This window comes from Microtus pennsylvanicus, chromosome 10, assembly GCF_037038515.1.
Source record: "Microtus pennsylvanicus isolate mMicPen1 chromosome 10, mMicPen1.hap1, whole genome shotgun sequence".
In the NCBI taxonomy this organism is placed as follows: Eukaryota; Metazoa; Chordata; class Mammalia; order Rodentia; family Cricetidae; genus Microtus; species Microtus pennsylvanicus.
In genome coordinates, this window is record NC_134588.1 from 101,606,832 (window position 1) to 101,625,486 (window position 18,655).

The 18,655-nt window shown below is 42.5% G+C and overlaps 1 protein-coding gene across 5 annotated transcripts in view; it reads right to left on the reverse strand.

Moving 5' to 3' along the window:
• Window positions 1-16,407, reverse strand: part of Disp1 (dispatched RND transporter family member 1) — a 145,446-nt gene extending 129,039 nt beyond the window's left edge. For 3 of the 5 annotated variants that reach the window (XM_075989376.1, XM_075989371.1, XM_075989373.1), the window contains exon 1: window positions 16,219-16,394. The gene's annotated coding sequence lies outside the window, so the exon portion shown is untranslated. Of the gene's footprint in view, window positions 1-16,218 lie in introns of all 5 variants that reach the window. The other 2 variants (XM_075989375.1, XM_075989370.1) reach the window with 2 other exon arrangements.
• Window positions 16,408-18,655: the final 2,248 nt, after the last annotated feature.

Consider the following 18,655-nt stretch of genomic DNA (forward strand, 5'->3'; position numbering starts at 1 on the left):
CTGCCCTTTATCTAGTAGAACACGTACAAGGTCAAATCATTCTTCCAGAGAATTTAGGTGGAAGGTTGTATTTAACCCCCTAGGAAGAATTGTCATTAGAAAGTATCATCAGAAAGTATAAAGGCTTACTTATCTCATGTCACTGTAAGAACACTGACTTACACTCATAAACATAAACAGCTACTACTGTAAACGCCTGCAGTCTGGATTCCTTCCATGTAGAGCTTCATGACCACTGCCTAGTCAGGGAAAAAAAATGTCTCAGTAGTAAGCCCTGAGGTACACCACTGTGTATAGAAGATATAACCTTTGACATTGCAACCCACCAAATGTCATTTACAATATTCACACTGGAGAGCAGTATGATTGAATTAGAAGACAAAATTTCATTATATTTTAATGAGTTTACAGTTTTGCATCAGACCAAATTCATGGCTACTGCGGGTAGAGCCCATTGTTGACCTGTCCCTCCTTTACTTCCGGAGACCAGACTCCAAAGAGCTGATTTCTCCATCTAGCTACAGGGCCAGGTACTGCACTCTGCCCATCCCATATTTTCAAAAATGGGGGAGGGTTAGTAAAATCCCTAAGAAAAGTAAATGGGAATAGAAAAAATAAAGACTACAAAAAGTTTTTAAACTTAGAAAGGAAATAACATAGATGCTGGGTACAATACAGACAAGATCCCATCCCCAGACTCCCAAACTCTGTGACAGCTTTGTAGGCACAGGTAAGGTACACAAAAAGACACAGGATTTGGAGTTTTGGATCTGAGACTCTCAGCTGATAAAACTTATGCAAGTATTTCAAAATTACAAAACTCTGAAATCTGAAACACGCTAATCCCTAAATGACATGTTCAATGACTCCAATCAGTTTACCAGTGATAAATAGCCCTTGAAATTTTATGAAACGCTTTCCAAGCGTCTCACTTTAAATTTTGCTGCAGCCACCTACAATAAAAATGAGTAGTCACTATTGACTAATGAATGAGGAAGCAGATTAAAAGACACTGGATCTCACCAGGCAGTGGTGGCCCACGCCTTTAATCCTAGCAGTCAGGAGGCAGAAGCAGGCAGATCTCTCTGAGTTCAAGGCCCGCCTGGTCTACAGGGCAAGTTCAAGACAGGCTCCAAAGCTACACAGAGAAACATTGTCTCAAAAAAAGAAAAAGAAAAAGAAAGGAACACTGTATCTCTACCTGAGGGGACACAAATAAAAAAGCCAAAGTTTAAACCCAGCACTAGGCTAACTACTCCCAAAGTTTCTGAAGAAAATGAGTCTAGTTTCCATCAAGTGAATTCGTAGCTCAACTCATACCCTCCGAAATGAACACCTCATAATGAATCTATCATACCACAGCTTCACAGTGATGACACAGCTGTGGTTATAGAGGAAAGTGGAGAGCACCAAAGGGTAAATCCTAATCGAGGCTAGGCAACAGGACGAGCCTTCCCTACTCACTTCCCAAACCAAGCCCACTCCTCACATTCTCCACCCTGCCACAGAGTCTGAACTACACTGTTCAACAGTCTGAGAAGTGAACGCTTACAGTAATCTTTAAGCAGGGTACTAGAGAGTGATTATGAGATATGCAAAGACTAAATAAATACCATCAGTCCAAACACCAGACACGTACAAATATCCCTGATTAAAAAGTGAGATTTCAAATATTTCAAATATTTACACCCTCACTTTCCCCACATTAATAACCAGCTTCTGTGAGATCATACTTGTGACTTAGCTCTTCGTTAAAAGTCTCCTCTCAGACTGGGACACAGCTCCCACTGCCAGCCTGTGAGAAGTGGTGAAAACTACTTGGCCTACCTAGCATGCTTTCCTAATCCTTTTCTGGTTTGAGATCAACAGGGATAAGCATCTTTGTCTGCAGAGATCACTCCTTTCTCTGCATTGCCTTCATAAGGCTAAAACCCAAGCTGCCAATGCTTCCACACCACCCGTTAGCCCCAACGATGGGTACAAGTATTCAGATGACGATCTCTGGGGGGGGGGGGCACTTTTTGGAATTTAAATTTAACATGGTTCAATTTAAAATTAAAAATATTTAATCTAAATTATATTCTCTTATATTTAACTTAAAGACAAATTAGGCAGTATCCACAAGAAATCAAACTAGCTAAAAAGTATTCTACATCTTCAAAAATCTCAACTGAAAAACTTATTTTATTGTATTTATTTATTTTTGGTGCTGAAAATTGAGCCTGGGGTTTCATATTCTACTGTTAAACCAAACCCTAAGGTCCTCAGCTAAAACAGCTTATGAAATACAAAATTATTTGTTAGTGATGATAAAAGCTTTCTATATCTTACGATCAGTTGGCCAAACTGAAGAATCTTATAATAGTTTCTTAGATCGTAAACATTAGAATAGTTGATAAAATTCAATGACTTGGTAATTTTATCATCACAGACAGGTCCAGACCTACCAGCAGGCTTAAATTTCAAAGTTACAAAGTCATTATGCCATCAAGCAGTAAATTAAGACTTAAATATACCAGTTTAGCCCCCCTGGGAGTTACACTCGTGCCTGCTGTACTGTTCTGCTTAGTTGACACCTGGCACACAAACAATCTGCAATTGGCTGTCAAATGAATGAAAGATCACTTCACTATTTCACAATCATTAGCATACTCCATGCCCTACATGTCCTGGTTCCATCTTATAGGAGTCTTCTAATGGGCATCCCATAAACTTCAGCCAAACTGGTAACTAATCCCTCGCTATAGGTGGGAAATGTTCCTTCGGTTTCCCGGCCATCCAGACCCGAATAATCACACAGAAAATATACTAATTACAACACTGTTTGGCCAATAGCTTAGGCATATTTCTGGCTAATTCTTCTATCTTAAATTAACCCATTTCTATTACTCTGTGTATGGCTTACCAGTATGGTTCTGGCATGTCCTCCTTCAGCAGCTAACAAGGCATCTCCTCAACTCTGCCTACTTTCTCACTGTATCTCTGTCCAGATTTCCTGCCTGGTTTTACTCTGCTAAGCCATTGGTTGAAGCAGTTTTATTCATTTACCAATAAAAGCAACACATACACAGAAGGCCTTCCCACATTACCTCACCTTTGCTCAGGCTCCCTCTTCACATCACACCACCCCTACACCTCGGTGTCCTTACAATCTTATAAATAAAATTTAAGAGCCTATTAGCTTCAGCTAAATGGTTAACTGTTGATGCAAGGGACTATGTAGGGAAGACCAGCCAAACTATACCAGAACAATCTCAAAGAAGAAGAAAGCAGGGAGGTTCTTATACCCATTCACACAATTCATAATGTTCTTTTTACTGCAGTGACCTAAAGAAATAAAAATTAAGTCCACATACAAAGGATTCTTTGAAACCATGGTTTGATTTCATGGATAAGCTATGTGGCTTACAATACCTGAAGATCAAGCCAGTGATACAGAAAATCACATGTCCACTTAAGGAAAAGTCATAAACGGCATCTGGAGTTTATACTGGTTGTGCAAATGAATGAGCACAGATCTTACTCAGCATCGTCACTTAAAAAGGAAGCCATTGTCCCTTGAAATGCTCATCTTCTCTATCAGAACTAACTGAAAACACAGCCCCAAAACATCAAACTAATACCATCTGCTAGAACAGTTTTCCGGTGTTAGTAAGCAAAGCAAAGCATTTCACATAGGTAGCAAATTACAAGATTACGTTGCGGGAGGGGTGGAATGTGAAATGCTGTGACCCTCCTAAACTTATTGCTAAATGAGGTTAAAAAGAAAATTAATACAGGCACTATGTTCTTCCTTGCTTTTTAAGGGAGATTAGTATATTGGGTACAACGCAAAGGAGCCATGGGTTCAGCGGTCAGTGTGGTGCTGCTTGCATCCTAGGCATTATTTTTGGCAACAATCTTTTTCAATAAAAACCTCTTACAAATTTTTTTGTTAAAAAGGAAAACAATATCTGAGCCTAAAATGCCTCCAGAAACACATAAAAATCCCATTTATAGAGAATTCATGAAATAAGGTCATCATCTTTTAAAAGCTTCATTAAGAAGCTAAATCCTCAGAGCAAACTGCAAAATTCCAATACAAATAAGTTTTGACATGTTCACAGTAATTCCAGCCTTAATGTCATAAACGTTTGTTCTCAGAGCATTTGCTCCACCCAAGCTCCACAATACAGGGTCTCAGGCACAAGCCAGTCATGGAGCCTGCTCACCTTAGAGTAAGATGGTCAAGAAACAACACTTCCTCCCCATTAAAAGGTCTGTCCAGAGACTGCTGCTCTCCTCTCTTGATAAGGAAATCAGCAAAGGTTTCAACAGGGGACATTTTCAAAGGTTGTTTAGGAAATGTCTTGGAGCTGCTTCTTCCACCATGTTTATATTTTATGGCAAGGTTGGCAGTGACTAGAATGCTAGACTAAACCCAAAGTCCTCCCACACCACTACTCCACCACCTCGGTTCAACACAAAGTACTCCAAGGAAGCACATGAATATATGCTTGGAGATCACCTAAAACATGTGGGGTTACAGTGCTGAGTACAGAATACCCACCTCTCTGTAAACTATTGATGGCAATAACGCAATAGTGGCAGGACTATTATGGGGGTCACCAATCACTTTGTTTCCTTGGATGTGAGGCCAGTCCATAGTAGAAAATTCACGCCCCATATTGTAAACTTGATCAAAAACCCATGGCTGCAGAGGTCATAGGCCCTAGCGGGGTCACAGGCCCTAGCAGGGGTCACAGGCCCTAGTTGGGTCATAGACCCTACTGGGGAACCTACTATTATTTTCACAAATGAACATGGTATAAAACTACTTTCTAAGTACTTGTGATTACAACCAGATTAATGCTGATCTCAGCCTTAGTGAGAAAAGTTTCATTTGCAGTCAGCAATGGTTAGTGAAGAGACTGACAGCTGGCCAACGTGCTGAGGACAAGTGACTTCTGAGCACTCAGTAATAAATGGGACATCTCTTGCTCCCTCCAAGGCTCTGGGAGAATCACAGAAGAGGGTATGGAGGAAGCAGAAAGCATGTGAGAACCTAAAGATGGAGAGGTGTGCTATAAAACAGTCTCCAGACGCAACTCAGATGTTGTCCTCCTGAGCTCACAGCAGCCGTGGTCAGTTACCTGCCTCACTCCTCCCTGTCAGCACCCATCATGGGGTAGGAAGGAAGTCAAGGGCCCTATCCTTACCTGAAGAGCTACTGGCAGTTAGCAGCTGCCTGCAGAGAGGAAATCTTTCTCTTTAGTGGGATAGCCACTGGAAAACAGCCTGTGCTCCAGCAACTAGCCCCTCACTCACCCACATGCAAGCAGCCTTAAACTCAGCAGGTCACAAAAGAGCAAAACAAAGACAAGAAAGTGAGAGGAATTTGCTAGGAAGAAGGGGTTCAGCAGGAGTAGTAAAAGGGAACGAGAGATGAAAATACCTTATCAACATATGAAACTGTCTAATAAAAGTATTTTAAAAGAGTGAAATCAATTTTTAATGTATGACAGGGTCAGGCCAGACACACCTTTAATCCCAGCACTCATGAGGCAGAGGCAGGTGGATCTCATAATCTCAACTACTGAAAAGAGAGGAAAAGGAGAGGAGACTCCTTGGAGCCCACTAAAGCCCACACTACGAAAGCTTCCAGAATCCTATCACCACGGGACACCGGAGGGTGGCTCTTCTTGAAGAAGCCCCTCACGCTCTCAGGTGTGCTTTCTTCTTCCCCAAGGGCTGTTCTGCTTCCAAGGTACCACTCTGCTTCACCCTGTCTCATCCTAAACGTTTCTTCATGGAAGCCACAGATACGTTACCTGAGTTGAGGTCCCTAGAAAACTAAGGGACTCAAATTGCAAAGTTGACAGTGAGAGCTATGCTCTGCTGACATCAGAGTTTCCCAGGAAGCACTGTGCCCTGACTGACATCTGGCTGCTCTGCTCTCCTCCTGGCTTCCATGCTAGGTTGGTTTCTTTGTGTCTTATTTAGGGTTTCTATTACTGTGAAGAGACACCATGACCATGGCAACTCTTATAAAGGAAAACATTTCATTGGGCCTCGCTTAGAGTTTCAGATGTTCAATCCATTATCATCATGGCCGGCCATTGTGGCATGCAGGCAGACATGGTGCTGGAGGAGCCGAGAGTTCTACATCTTGATCCACAGGCAACAGGAAATAAACTGTGTACCACACTGAGCACAGCTTGAGCAAAGGAGACCTCAAGGCCTGCCCCCACAGTGACACACTTTCTCCAACAAGGTCACACCTACTCCAACAAACCACACCTCCAAATAGTGCCACTGTCTTTAGGAGCCACTTTCTTTCAGACCACCACACTTATAGACTATTTTCTGACCAAAGATCCATATAATGTTTAATATGAAAATACCACTGGTGCCAAAGAGTAAATCCCCTAGAGTCACTCTACCCACTCAAGTGTCACATGGTACTATATTAAGGCTTGTCCAGAAGGACATCCCCCAAAGGACTAACAGATACACCAATGTCCTAAGCCACTCTTCTGCCTCTAAGAGAGCCACCCCAGTCCCTGTAAAGGTGAACTAACTCTGCTGCTAACCTCATTATCTGAATTGAGGTCCCTAAGAGATGAACAGAACCTTCAAGTTTCTGAATACAACAGTGTGACTCTGTGCCTCTATCTCCACCATAGCTGATGAAGAGGCAGAGGCCAGGGGTCTTGACGCCAGCTTGAGACTTCCCTGGGCTACAAAGTAAGTCTCAGGACAGCCTAGGCTATGTAGAGAGACTGCCTGAAAAACAACAGAATGAACAAATACAGAGAAGTAAAGCAGTTCTGAAGCTGGCATGTCCTGGCGGTGAGAATTTGAAGGGGGTGTGGAAAATGGCTAGAGGAGGCAAAATCTGATGGTCTACACATGGTGCAAAGCCAGAAACCATCCACATAAAACTCCACAGCAGAGTAAATTCAAAAGTAATCTGTCATACAGATGGAATGCATAGAAGAATGATCAGGACAAGAAACAGGTTGAATGCTAACAGCTAATCTAAACACTGTTATTTCTGAAACTAGAAGATGAAGTCTCAAGACTCAAAATATAAAAATAGATAACATCAGAGGAAGTTGCTATTACTGTCCATTAGAGTAGGAAACAGAAGGCTGCAAGAGCCATTTTGTTTAGATAGTATGGGCAAAGATGGCTAACATCAGACACCTGGGGAGCTATGACTCAGCAAAAAAGGGGGACTAATACCAATGTCTGGAAACCCCAAAAGCAAACAGTAATGTAATCTGTTATTTATTCCTGGCAGAAGGCTGTTTTTATGTGATTCTGGATAAATATGGCCTGGAGGTCAGAGACAAGTGCTTTGATCTTTGCCAGCATGCCTGTGTGTGTCTGCCTGTAAGGCCTGTCTGCATACCTACCTCTGCGTAGCCTATGTGCCAGTCTGCCTGTGTACTATGTGTGGCCCATGTGCTAGCATGTGCTTGGGTGCCTGCCAGCATCTCCTTGCCTAGCAGTCTGTGTGGCAGCCATCACTCACAGTCTCATCTGGCTACAAGACCTCACGTCCTCTTCAACCTCTCAGCCGCCTGTGACCCTCCTCCCTGGCACTGGAGATTGAACTCAAGATGAGAAAAAGGTAGATTTTATGAATACTGACATCTCTAGGGTAAAGAAGAAAGGGGATTAGCAGAGGGAGGGAACACAAACTTCTAGTAGAGTTGAAGGAGAATGAAACAGAAAGAAAAAGGAGGGGAGGGGAGGATGAATTCAGACATTGGAATCATATAGTCCTGAACTAAAATTCCAGTTCTGCATGTATTACTTCTACACACAGACAGCTATCTACGTTTTGCTGGGGTTTATTTTTCTTTTGTCTTTTGAGACACCACTTCACATAACCCAGATGTTAACCTTGATTCTCCTGGATTCTACCTCCCAAGTGCCAGGATCACACAACTATGATGCAAGATTAATAAAAACTCAGAGACAGAAATTGGGGTTCAACTTAAAGGTCAGAAAAGCAAAGCAGCCAGCCTTTGGCTCTTACCTTGACCTCAGTCAAAAAAAAAAACAAAAAAAACAAAAAACGGCGACCCTGACTCCAGGAATCTCCAAATGAGACTGTGATTAAGAGCTGTCCCTCCTATCTTATATTCTTCTCTAGAGATAGGATTAAAGGTGCGCACCACTGAAATTAAAGGAATGCACTGCTTGGTTTCTATGGCAACTAGTGTGGCTGCTGGGATTAAAGGTGTGTGTTACTACTGCCTGGTCTGTAAGGCTGACCAGTGGGGCTGTTTTACTTTTTGATCTACAGGCAAGCTTTATTTATTAAAATGCAAATGAAATGCCACTACACAACTACATGGACACTATCTAAAATTTGTTTTTCTGCCTTTATAAAAAAGATAATACTCAAGCTCATATTAACATTTAAGCACACTATACCTAGGACATAGAACAACACAAAAGTGCATAAATGTCTTTTCCTTCATCTTTACTTACAACACTAAAATATGTTGTAAAAAGATTATTTTATGTTTATGAATCACACTGTTTTAAATATTACTATCACAAGATTACACAAAATTCAGTTACATATATGCCTCCTTTACTCTCTGCATACTCGTCACTTCAGATTGAAAAGTTCCCAAACAAAAGCTTCTCATGTGTAGTGCCTCGTTTATTACCTGTTCCCAAAAAAAAAAAAAATGTGCTTTTAGATGTTTAGATTTGGAACTGAAGAGATGACTTGGCAATTAAAAACACTTGTTCTTGGAAAAGTCCCTGGTTCTGTTCTCAGCACCCACAGGACAGTTTACAACCATACGTAGCTCCAGTTTCAGGTGATCACAAGATCTCTTCTAACCTTATTGGTACTAGGTACACACACCATACACACACATACATGCAGGCAAACATTAAAATAAATATAATATAATATAAATAAAAATACTGCATGTAATAGTTACTATTCTATGAGCTAGCCAACTAAACCCTCCTCCCTGATTAATTTGCCACCTTAATGCTGTACAACTCATCTTAGTTAATTAAAATTTGTAAAACTAAGAGCAAAGATGTAATTCCAAACCAGAAGTCAAGAAAATAGTATCTTGTAAGAAAATTATTTTATTTTAAATTATTCTCTGTGTGTCTACCTCTGTGTCTCTCTCTCTCATGTGTCTGTCACTCCCCCAACCCAGTGTGTGTGTGTGTGGTTGGTTCTCTCCTTCCATCTGGATGTGGGCTCTAGGAATTGAACTCAGGTTATGAGGATTTACATCCAGCACCTCTACCCACTGAGCCATCTCACAGGTCTCTAAAGATTATTTTACTTTAAAGAGCTAACACTGCACTCTAAAATTTAAAGGAGTATAGTAAAAGCACTGTACGTCAAGCATTTCCCAGTACTAGTGCGGAAAGTACACTCTAAAGACAAAACAACAAAAAGCTTTAGCTAGCAATCCACACAGAGACTACCCTTTCCACCCTCGTGGGCAATTCTAAATCAACTTTTCTTTTCTTCACAGGATGTTTCTACAACTCTGCCATCTAGATTTACACTTAGAACAGAAATTAATTTCTGTACGTATCTAAAATAAACTGGCCCCCAAAGTATAATACTATCTCCAGGAAAAGCTGTAACTGCTGTTGTTGGTGGAAGAGAAGACCACCCCTCCATATGAAAGCACAGGCATCTTCCACAAGGCAGGGCTTCTCAGCCTGAGGGGAAAACGCTAAGAAACACACCAGCAAGCACTAACACTGAAGGAGAACGTTTCCTACAGTAGACATGGCAGTCCTGCCTGCACACACTGATTCTAGTCAGAAATAGTGCGGGGGGGGGGGGGCTTTAGGGGAAATCTTAAGTAAGGCTGTATTATGCATAAAATAGAAACCATTCACTTGATGATTAACAGAGCTGTTAAAGCTAAATCCTAGACTTCAGGTTGCCTGAATTCAGATCCCAGCTCCAAAAATTACTGTGTAACAGGACAAGCTATTCAGCCCCCATGAGCCTCAGTTTCCGTGTCTGTGAGCAATGGCTCTTAACGGGATTGTAGTGAAGACTAAATGAGACAGGATGGATGCAGAACCAGGGATCCGCATGCATAAATAGCAATTGTTAGTAGTCTTCTAACTAAGCACCTAAACAATGGTTAATAAATTGTATCCTAGGTGCCCACGTCCTAACAGGAGTAGATGATATGAATATCCATCACACAGTCAGCAAATACAAAATCCTGATGCCAGCAAGAACCAGAAATCAAATAATTTTTTAAAGGTTACTATTCAGTGAAGGTCAGAACTCAAATCACTAATAATCACGTTACAGTACTACGGGACATATTTTTATATTATGCTGCTGCTAAAGCTATCTGAAGAGAAAGCGTTTGGGTAAATCAACCATAAGACAAAGAGAAACCCAAGGGCCAACTATATGGTAAGTACAGTACTTCAATCCACGCCTCAAATACCTAAGCTGCATGGGAGGTGAGGGTAGCAGCACCAGGTAATAAGATAGTAAGCCGGGCGGTGGTGGCGCACACCTTTTAATCCCAGCACTCAGGGAGGCAGAGGCAGGCGGATCTCTGTGAGCTCAAGACCAGCTTGATTTTCAGAGTGAGTTCCAGGACAGCCAGAGATACACAGAGAAACCCTGTCTTGAAAAAAAGACAACAACAACAAAAGAAGATATTAGGCATGGGCAATTCAAGTCCCTTGAGGTTTCAGAGACTTAAGTATTTACTGCAAGTAATCAAGTAATCCTAAATGTTACATTTTGCCATTAAAATGTTTTTAAAGATTTATTTTTTATTTATCAGTCTACGAGTGTGAATGTGTGCAAGGAAAGCAGAAAAAAAAAGGCATTGGATTCTTTGCAGCTGGAGTTACAGGCAGTGGCAAGCAGCCATGTGGGTGCTGGGAACTGAACCTGGGTCCTCTGGAAGAGCAGTGGTACAAAGTCAACTCTCAGCCATCACTCTGGCCTTTTTAATTACCTGTTAAGTTAGAAAATTAGGGCTCGGGCTATAGCTCAGAAGTAGTACACCTTTCAATACATGTGAAGCCCTGGGCTCAATTCTCACATGGAAAAGAAAAAAATTAACATGAACTGTATGTCTCTGGTGGTTTTGCAAATGCTCGTTACAGATGAACAAAGTCAAAGTATTTGCCCCTGAAGCATAAGAAAACCTAAGCAGCATCCTGGAACAAACCACCTCTGTCTAAAGCCTAAGACTGGTCACTCCACATCCCTCTACCCACGCCTGAGGGGACCTAGCTGAGAACAAACTGCTAACTGTCAGGGACAGCCATCAGCATCACCGTACAGGCTTCTAGGACAGGAATCTAATAACTACTTGCTTGACAGTCACCAAGTCACTCTTCATTTGAAAGTGACCTTTTTATCTAGGTTTAAAAGAAATAAAACTGTCTAAAATAATTTTTTGCAGCAGATGGAAATGAATTCATTACTACCTGACATTATCCTTTTCAGCCTGCAATAACTTGTGGTTGTACAGCAAAGAAAGAAAGAAAAAAAAGCTGGGTGATTTTAATCAGAGTTTGGATTCTAGCCCTGCCCTGCAGCATGCTGTAAGATGAGAAGTGTTCCAGCCCCACATTCCAAGGAAAATGAATCTTTATGTGAGCAGGCCCCGTGTTAACTGCCTCCTCACTTTCTGCACACAGCAAACGTGAACAAAGTAGACGCTGCTCTCCACCATCCTCCACGCTGAGGAAGCATCCTTGGAAAAACTGGTTGATTATAAGCTAACTGCACCTAACAAAAACAAGTCAAACACATGGAATAAAACAAGAGGCTAAAACACCCCTCGTTGTGCAGATGAAATAACCCCCCTCTTATACTTCAGGTTCCTGCAACAAGAAAAATAAAGGTGCTTTTGAAAAAAGAGAACAATGTATACTTCCTCAGGAAAGGACTTTAAAATGTGCTTCAGCACTCACTCTGACACAGGATTAGACAAAGCACCTTAACCTCTCCAGAGGTGAAATATAATATCCACTGCCTTAGCTTTCTCTTGCTGTGAGAAACACTGATCAAAACCAGCTTGGGGAATGAAAGGATTTTTTACCGTCTTAGGTATCTCTATCTCAGCCCATCACTGAGGTAAGCCAGGACAAGAACTCAAACAAGGCAGAAAGCTGGAAACAAGCCTGTCTCTTCACAGTCCTGGACTACAACTGCTTGACAAATGGCATTAATGTTACTACCAAGATTCAGCTCAAATTAATGCCTAAATCTGGCAACCTTCTAGAAGACCCATTTAGATCCTACAATGCCCCCCAGAGTCCCCTAAAAACCCTGTGGGAGAGGGTTTCCAAATGTCTGCCCTACGCTGCATACAGTTTAAAGGTTCCATTAGCACCTGTTTCTTTACTACTAACTTCTTCCAAAAAGAAAACTTGAAACAACTTTCCTGGTCCTTGTGATCCCTGTTCTTAAGGCCTCTTGGACCAGCCCCATGAATGATGCAATAATTAGCTTATACTTGCAAACGTTCTTCAAGCTCCATGGGCAGTACACATCACTATGTGCCCTAAGAGGACAGGTCAACAACAAGAACCAACTGCATTTTTAGTCTGAACTTGTCACTCCCAAAATCAGAGGAATCATTGCCTCCTCTACGGCTCTCCATCCACCCATTCCCCTGAGGCAGGGTCTCTCCTTGAACTTAGGCTTGGACTTTCTCGGCTAGGTTGGAAGCCAGCAAGCCCCAGGAATCCCGTCTCTGTTCCGCTAGGAGCTGGGTTTACATGAGTGCTGGGATCAGAACTCATCCTCAGAGTCACACAGTAAGTGCTGTTCATCACTGAGCCATTTCTCAGCCCCCTTAAAATAAACCTCTAATTCATAACAGTATGCTACACATACACTGTACACGTGCTCGTTCACTTTCTTTTCTGAGGAACCTGATACACTAAAATAGTAAAAGTTAAATGGGTACTTTTTAAAGTCAGGGTTGACAAATGTCTCTCTCTTTCTAAGGAAACACTGATTGAGATTCCTCAGTTAGAACTTTCAATGCCATACCAACACATTAACAATGTATTATCTCACTATGTCATTAATCATTGATCACTATCATCGACCCAAACCAGCCCTGACTCAACACAAGCTTTAAGAAGTATTTTAAGTGCAGAAGACCAAGCTAAAAATAATTATAAACAAATGAGTAAGAAAACAGTCACCAAAACATACCACAACAAGCAAAAATAACCTTTCTAGCATAAGGAGATAAAAATTAACAAAATATGCATAAAATTTTTCCGTTTAAAAATCATTAGTAGCAATACAGGGGATCAGACCAATGCAGCGTTCTACGCGAGTTGAGGGCACTTTGGATTACTAAACAACACAAGAACAGGATATGTCCTTTAACTTTTAGTGAAATCTGGGACTTCCAATAACAATGGACATTTGGTAACAGTATGGAATGAAGTCCACTTTTCAAGAAGTAACAATCTAGCAAGTTGCTGCCTTTATCAGCCAAGTAGAATAACATGTACAATTGCAAAGCAATTTTGTTCAGAGGCAGCAAATTATACACAAATTCCCTATAAAAATGGCAAGCGGTATCTCAATTATAAATATTTTTAGCTTGCCCCTGATTTGTCTTCTCCTTTGGGCCTCAGCATAATGATCTCTGCCCTTTTTAACTGGACTGCAGTCTTGTGTGGCTGCTCTGAATCTCCTTTGTGTCACTGCGGCCTGAGTCATCTTGGTCACTATGAAAAGACAAGACCAACGCAGTAAAGGGAAAGGGACAGAGACTGATGCAGAGAGAAGGATGGACTCTGTCTCGTCCATCCTTGTTGGCTCTGTGGCGTCCCCAATCCACAAAGCTGTGTTCTTCAGCAACATCCAGTTTTCTGGATTGGCTCTCTAACTGGGATAAGCAGGTAGCTGAGAGTGTACTATATAATAATAAAACTGGCTGCCAGAAGGCATCAAACCAACAGACTCAGTGGCTTGATACCTTACAAATTGGTGACTACCCAAACAAAACACTCGAATGCACGTATATGAAGGCTGTTTCAGTAATCCACAGAGAGTTCTTGGGCAGTTCTTCCTCAACAGTCACACATCAAGAAAGTGTGACTTCATGCACACAAATAACTAGCAGTTTGTTGCAGCTAATCAAAAATTCTCATTCACATAGCTAACTACGAAACACATCTAAATCACACAGGATGCAAAGAATATAGCTAAAGAGAACGCTAAGCAATTTATTCAACAGTCACAGCAAAGAATAAACATTCCAAATGTTGTAATCCGCTGGCCTGATCTGTCACCTGGGTACCTTGTCCCTTTAAAGGACAAGCCTCGCCCACTCCCAGACACCTCCCCCCCTTCCACTGAGGCAGGCGGGTCTTCTACCTCTTCTCCAGCCTGTTCTCTCTCTTTCGAAGAGATAACTACTGCGTCTCTCCCTCTTCCCTCCTCCCTCCCTCCCTATCTCTCTCTTTCTCTCTATGCCTCTCTCTCTCTTCTCCCTCTTTTCCCCCTTTCCCTTTCCCCTCCATAACCCACTAAATAAACTCTATACCCAAACTCTACCTCTGCATGGTATATCTGTCTGTTTCTCACCCGCCAAGACCCCGCCAAGGCCTGCCCCTCATGGGACTGGTCCCCCACCACCTGTTTATAAATAACATTGGTGTCATGACTAACACCAATGGTTTCCCAAACCCAAGGCAATTAAACTTCAAACACATCTTTCAGATCTACAACTAGAAACCAACCACAGAAGGCAAGCATTCTTGCCTTCTACTCCCCATGAACTATAAAGACTCAAGGGTCCTCAAGTGCTTTCTCTTTTAAAAGTCAGAACAATTGGAGGATGGGGAATAGTCATCACCACAGGTTTTAAGTCAAGATAACATGCTAAAATAAAATCAAGTCTTATCAGATAAGCAACTTGTCTATCTCATGAAACAAAATTAAGGGGCCTTGGAATGATGCTTCAGCCATTAAGAGCACTGGCTGCCCGGAGGGCCTCTGTTGGATTCCCAGCACCTACTAGGCAGCTCGCAACTCTAGTTCCAGGGACCATGATGCCCTTTTCTGGTCTCCATGACCACCAGGCCTGTGTGTGGAGCACAGACATATATGCAGGCAAAATACCCATACACCTAAAATAATGTTTTAAAGAAGAAATGAAGACATACAAGAAAAATCAACATAGCAGTTAGCACAGTAACTTCCTGAGACTTCATTCAATGTCTTCATTAATATGTTAAAGCAGCGCTGTTTAAGGTGCTGCCCTACACTGGTAAACATCAGCTGCCACTCAGCCTACCGAACCGTTATTATAATAACTACCTCACTGGAGAGGAGCACAGATTCAAGGTCACCAAGAACTTGGAGTAAGTTAGTGAGATATGAGGATATCAATAAATATACAATGTTTCCTGGTTTGCTTCAAATAGTTGAGGTCAGACCATCAAATAAGATTTAAGTTACCTGTACTGACACATACGGGGGAGGGGGAATTAACAGTCTAACTCTTGGGATGTGGAACACTTGAAACAATCATTACAAATCAGCCTCCATCAGTGACAGTACTGTGGCTTTCCCTAGCTACGCCCAGGATGTGGCAAAAATGCAATCTATTTAACACCTGAAAACGTGTCACCACCTTGGGAAGCAAACAGTAGGTCGTGAAGTGCAAACATGAGGGTGCTAGCTTTCTCCGGGCATTCCAAGTTCATCCCACGACAAAGGGAGTGAGACGACCTGAACTCGCAAGGTAGAGAATCCAAAATGAAAACTTCTGTAGGCTTGCTTGTCTGAATCAAAGACGTGAAGTCCTGTTAGTCTGACAAAGAAAGGTAGCCTGAGTTGGAGCTAGGTGAATAAGAATTCAAGTTTTCCCTATGAATGTAGAACATTTTTCCAAAGCCCACGGGAAGGGGGCGGGGGGAGGGAACTTAAGAGAAAGAAAGAAACAGTATTGCAAAGAAAGCAATGGTTGCTGAGCATGCAAGCCGCGGCTGGTCATCTCGCAGATGGGTTAGGGCAAGACGTCCTTCTCATCTTGGACCCCGATGGAGAAGAGAGCTGGCTCTGCTGCACCGCCCTGCAAGCCCCCTAGGCCACCTCAGGCCACCTTCCCCACCAGCTGCGGGACGCGGACACACCCCCAAGGAGGATGTCACCTCGGCCTCCTCAGCCCCTCGCAGCGGCCCTCGGCCGCCAGCCGTCCTCACCCCGGAGTCCCGGCTCTCCCGCGCCGACTCCCGCGTGCCTCCCCGGCCTCCCCCGAGCCGCGGCACGGGGCGACGCAGCGCCGAGAAGCATCCACACGGACTCCAGGCGTCCGGAACACTGAGGCTCCGAACTCAGCTCCAGCCGGAGTTTGCAAATCCTGGCCCGGAGCCGCGCTTCCGCCTGGCGCGGCCCGCTTTCGCCAGCGGGACCGGAAGTCCCGCCTCTGGCTACTGGGCCCAGGCCTCCCGCTACTCTAAGCTGCTGCTGCTGGGCTAGGGTAGAGAGGTGCGTGCTTCTCCTCTTTCTCAGGCATCCCCCTGGTATGTCATTTGGCTGGTTTGCAAATGCTGGGCCAAGGGTACCCTAGATGACTCAGGCACCGACCCCTGAGCCCACATTCTGGTTGAAATTTGAGGTAAACAAAAGCAGTGGCTAATCACACTTTATTTCATTAATTCAGATATTTATCTTCTCCTCCGTCACTCGCAGAACAAGAAGATGGTGGGCAGAGAACCACGCCTTGACATGCTGTCTAGCTATCTTTATCTCTTGTTTTCTAATAAACCCTACTTTTCATGTCAGGACCCTGAAGATGGTTCCACTGAAGACAAGTTTTGTTTGATCTCTTTATCCCTCTTTCTGATGTAGCAGCATTGAGCAGTTCTCCTTTTTCTGCCTTTCCCTATTAATTTCCAATGTAGTAGCATTGAATAATTCTCCTTTTTCTGCTTCTCCCTATTAATTTAGGTCCTTTTATTGATTTAGTGAGGATAGGTGGCTGAACCTGGTTTGCTGGGATACAAGTTGTAACCCCACAAGTAGCAAAAAAAAAATTAAGAGCTATTGGCAGTGCTGTGAAGAATGGTGTGGTGTAGAACGTTGAGCAAGAAGAGTGCCCATGAACCGCAACTTCAGCTGACACAGAATTAAAGGATGAATAGGGTTAAGGTAAACAAGGACATGCAGAACAGGGTACCAGGAAGTGGGTACCTGTCTTGTACAGGTAGCTGCTTAGAAACGGGATCAATTCAGCAAGAACAAACCTAGACAACAGATGATGCTAAACTTTACACAAAAAAAAAGCTTCGAGCTTCAAATTTCACACAATGGAATCAATGCAGTCACTAGTAGAACAGACAAAACAGTGATCGAGGGTTCGCCCCAGCGACTGCCCTGGTTATCCAAAAACAAAAAAAAAAATAAAAAACAACCAAAACCTGGGGATTATAGCTCAATGATTCCAGTATCTGTGCACTAGAAGCCCTGGGTTTGCCCTCTAGCCTCATAAACTGGGCACAGTGACACACCTGGAAATTTAATCCTCGGGTAATAGAAGCAAGAGGATCAATAGTTGAAGGTCATTCTCAACGACTTAGCTAGTTTGCGACCAGCCTGGGATATAAGAGATTGGGAGGAAAGGGACAGGGACCAGAGAAAGAGAATGAATTAAAACAAGAACCTGTAAGAAGCCATGGGTAGAAATGTAGTCTTCCCTGCAAGTGTTTTCTCAGCCATACCCAGATGGAAAACCAACGAGTAAACACTAAAACCCTCATAGGCTCAGATCCTTGAGGTTGCCTCAACCAATAGAAATGTCAATCAAAGGGAGGAGCCAGGGAAGAGAGACTTCACAAACAGCAGTGAGGACTGTTAGCTCTGTTACTATTTTTTACTCACTGTTAGTGTTAAATACACTTTTGGCACATCAAGCTTCCTTTTTCCTTTTTCTATGTCGCTCAGGCTAGCCTTGAACTCATGACCCTCCTGCCGCATACTTACTAGACCAAATCTTTAAGACTCCTCAGGAACTTTAAATATGCCGTAGGGACATATAGAGAGAAGATAGTCATTAGAACTGAGTCCCACATGTGGCAATGTCCTAAAGAAAAGATCTATAAACAAATGCCTTTGCCAAGCACCCAGGTTCTTGTTCTGCTTCCTTTGGTTACAAGAAATATCTATATATATTCCCAAAGCATTTTGTTTCAATAGCCAGAGAGCATTTTGCTATCTGTGGCCAAATAACCTTAAGGAATGTATCCAGATCTTATCCTTGTTTAAGATAATCTGCTTCCCAAGCCCTACCAGATGTGTACCAAGTAAAAGAACCCATCCTCATGCTCATAGAAAACCAGATGTTAACACTTAACCCAAAGAGGGCCAGTGAGATTTCTTCTGCATTAAGGTTGGTCTCAATTTGCGTGCTGAAATAAATATATCATGTATTTCTAGAATTAAATTAGACATATGTAATATGTCCAGAGATGGTGGAGAGGCATAAAGAATGAGGAAGAAGTGAAGATTTGGAGTAGAGAGATATAGGAAAAAGAAGAATTATCAGAAAAGTAATTGTCCTAGGTCTAATTTTGATTCCTAGTTCTTGATTCCTAGTCCCTTACAAAGTAAAGCTGGGATTCCTGGCCTTAAATTCCATAA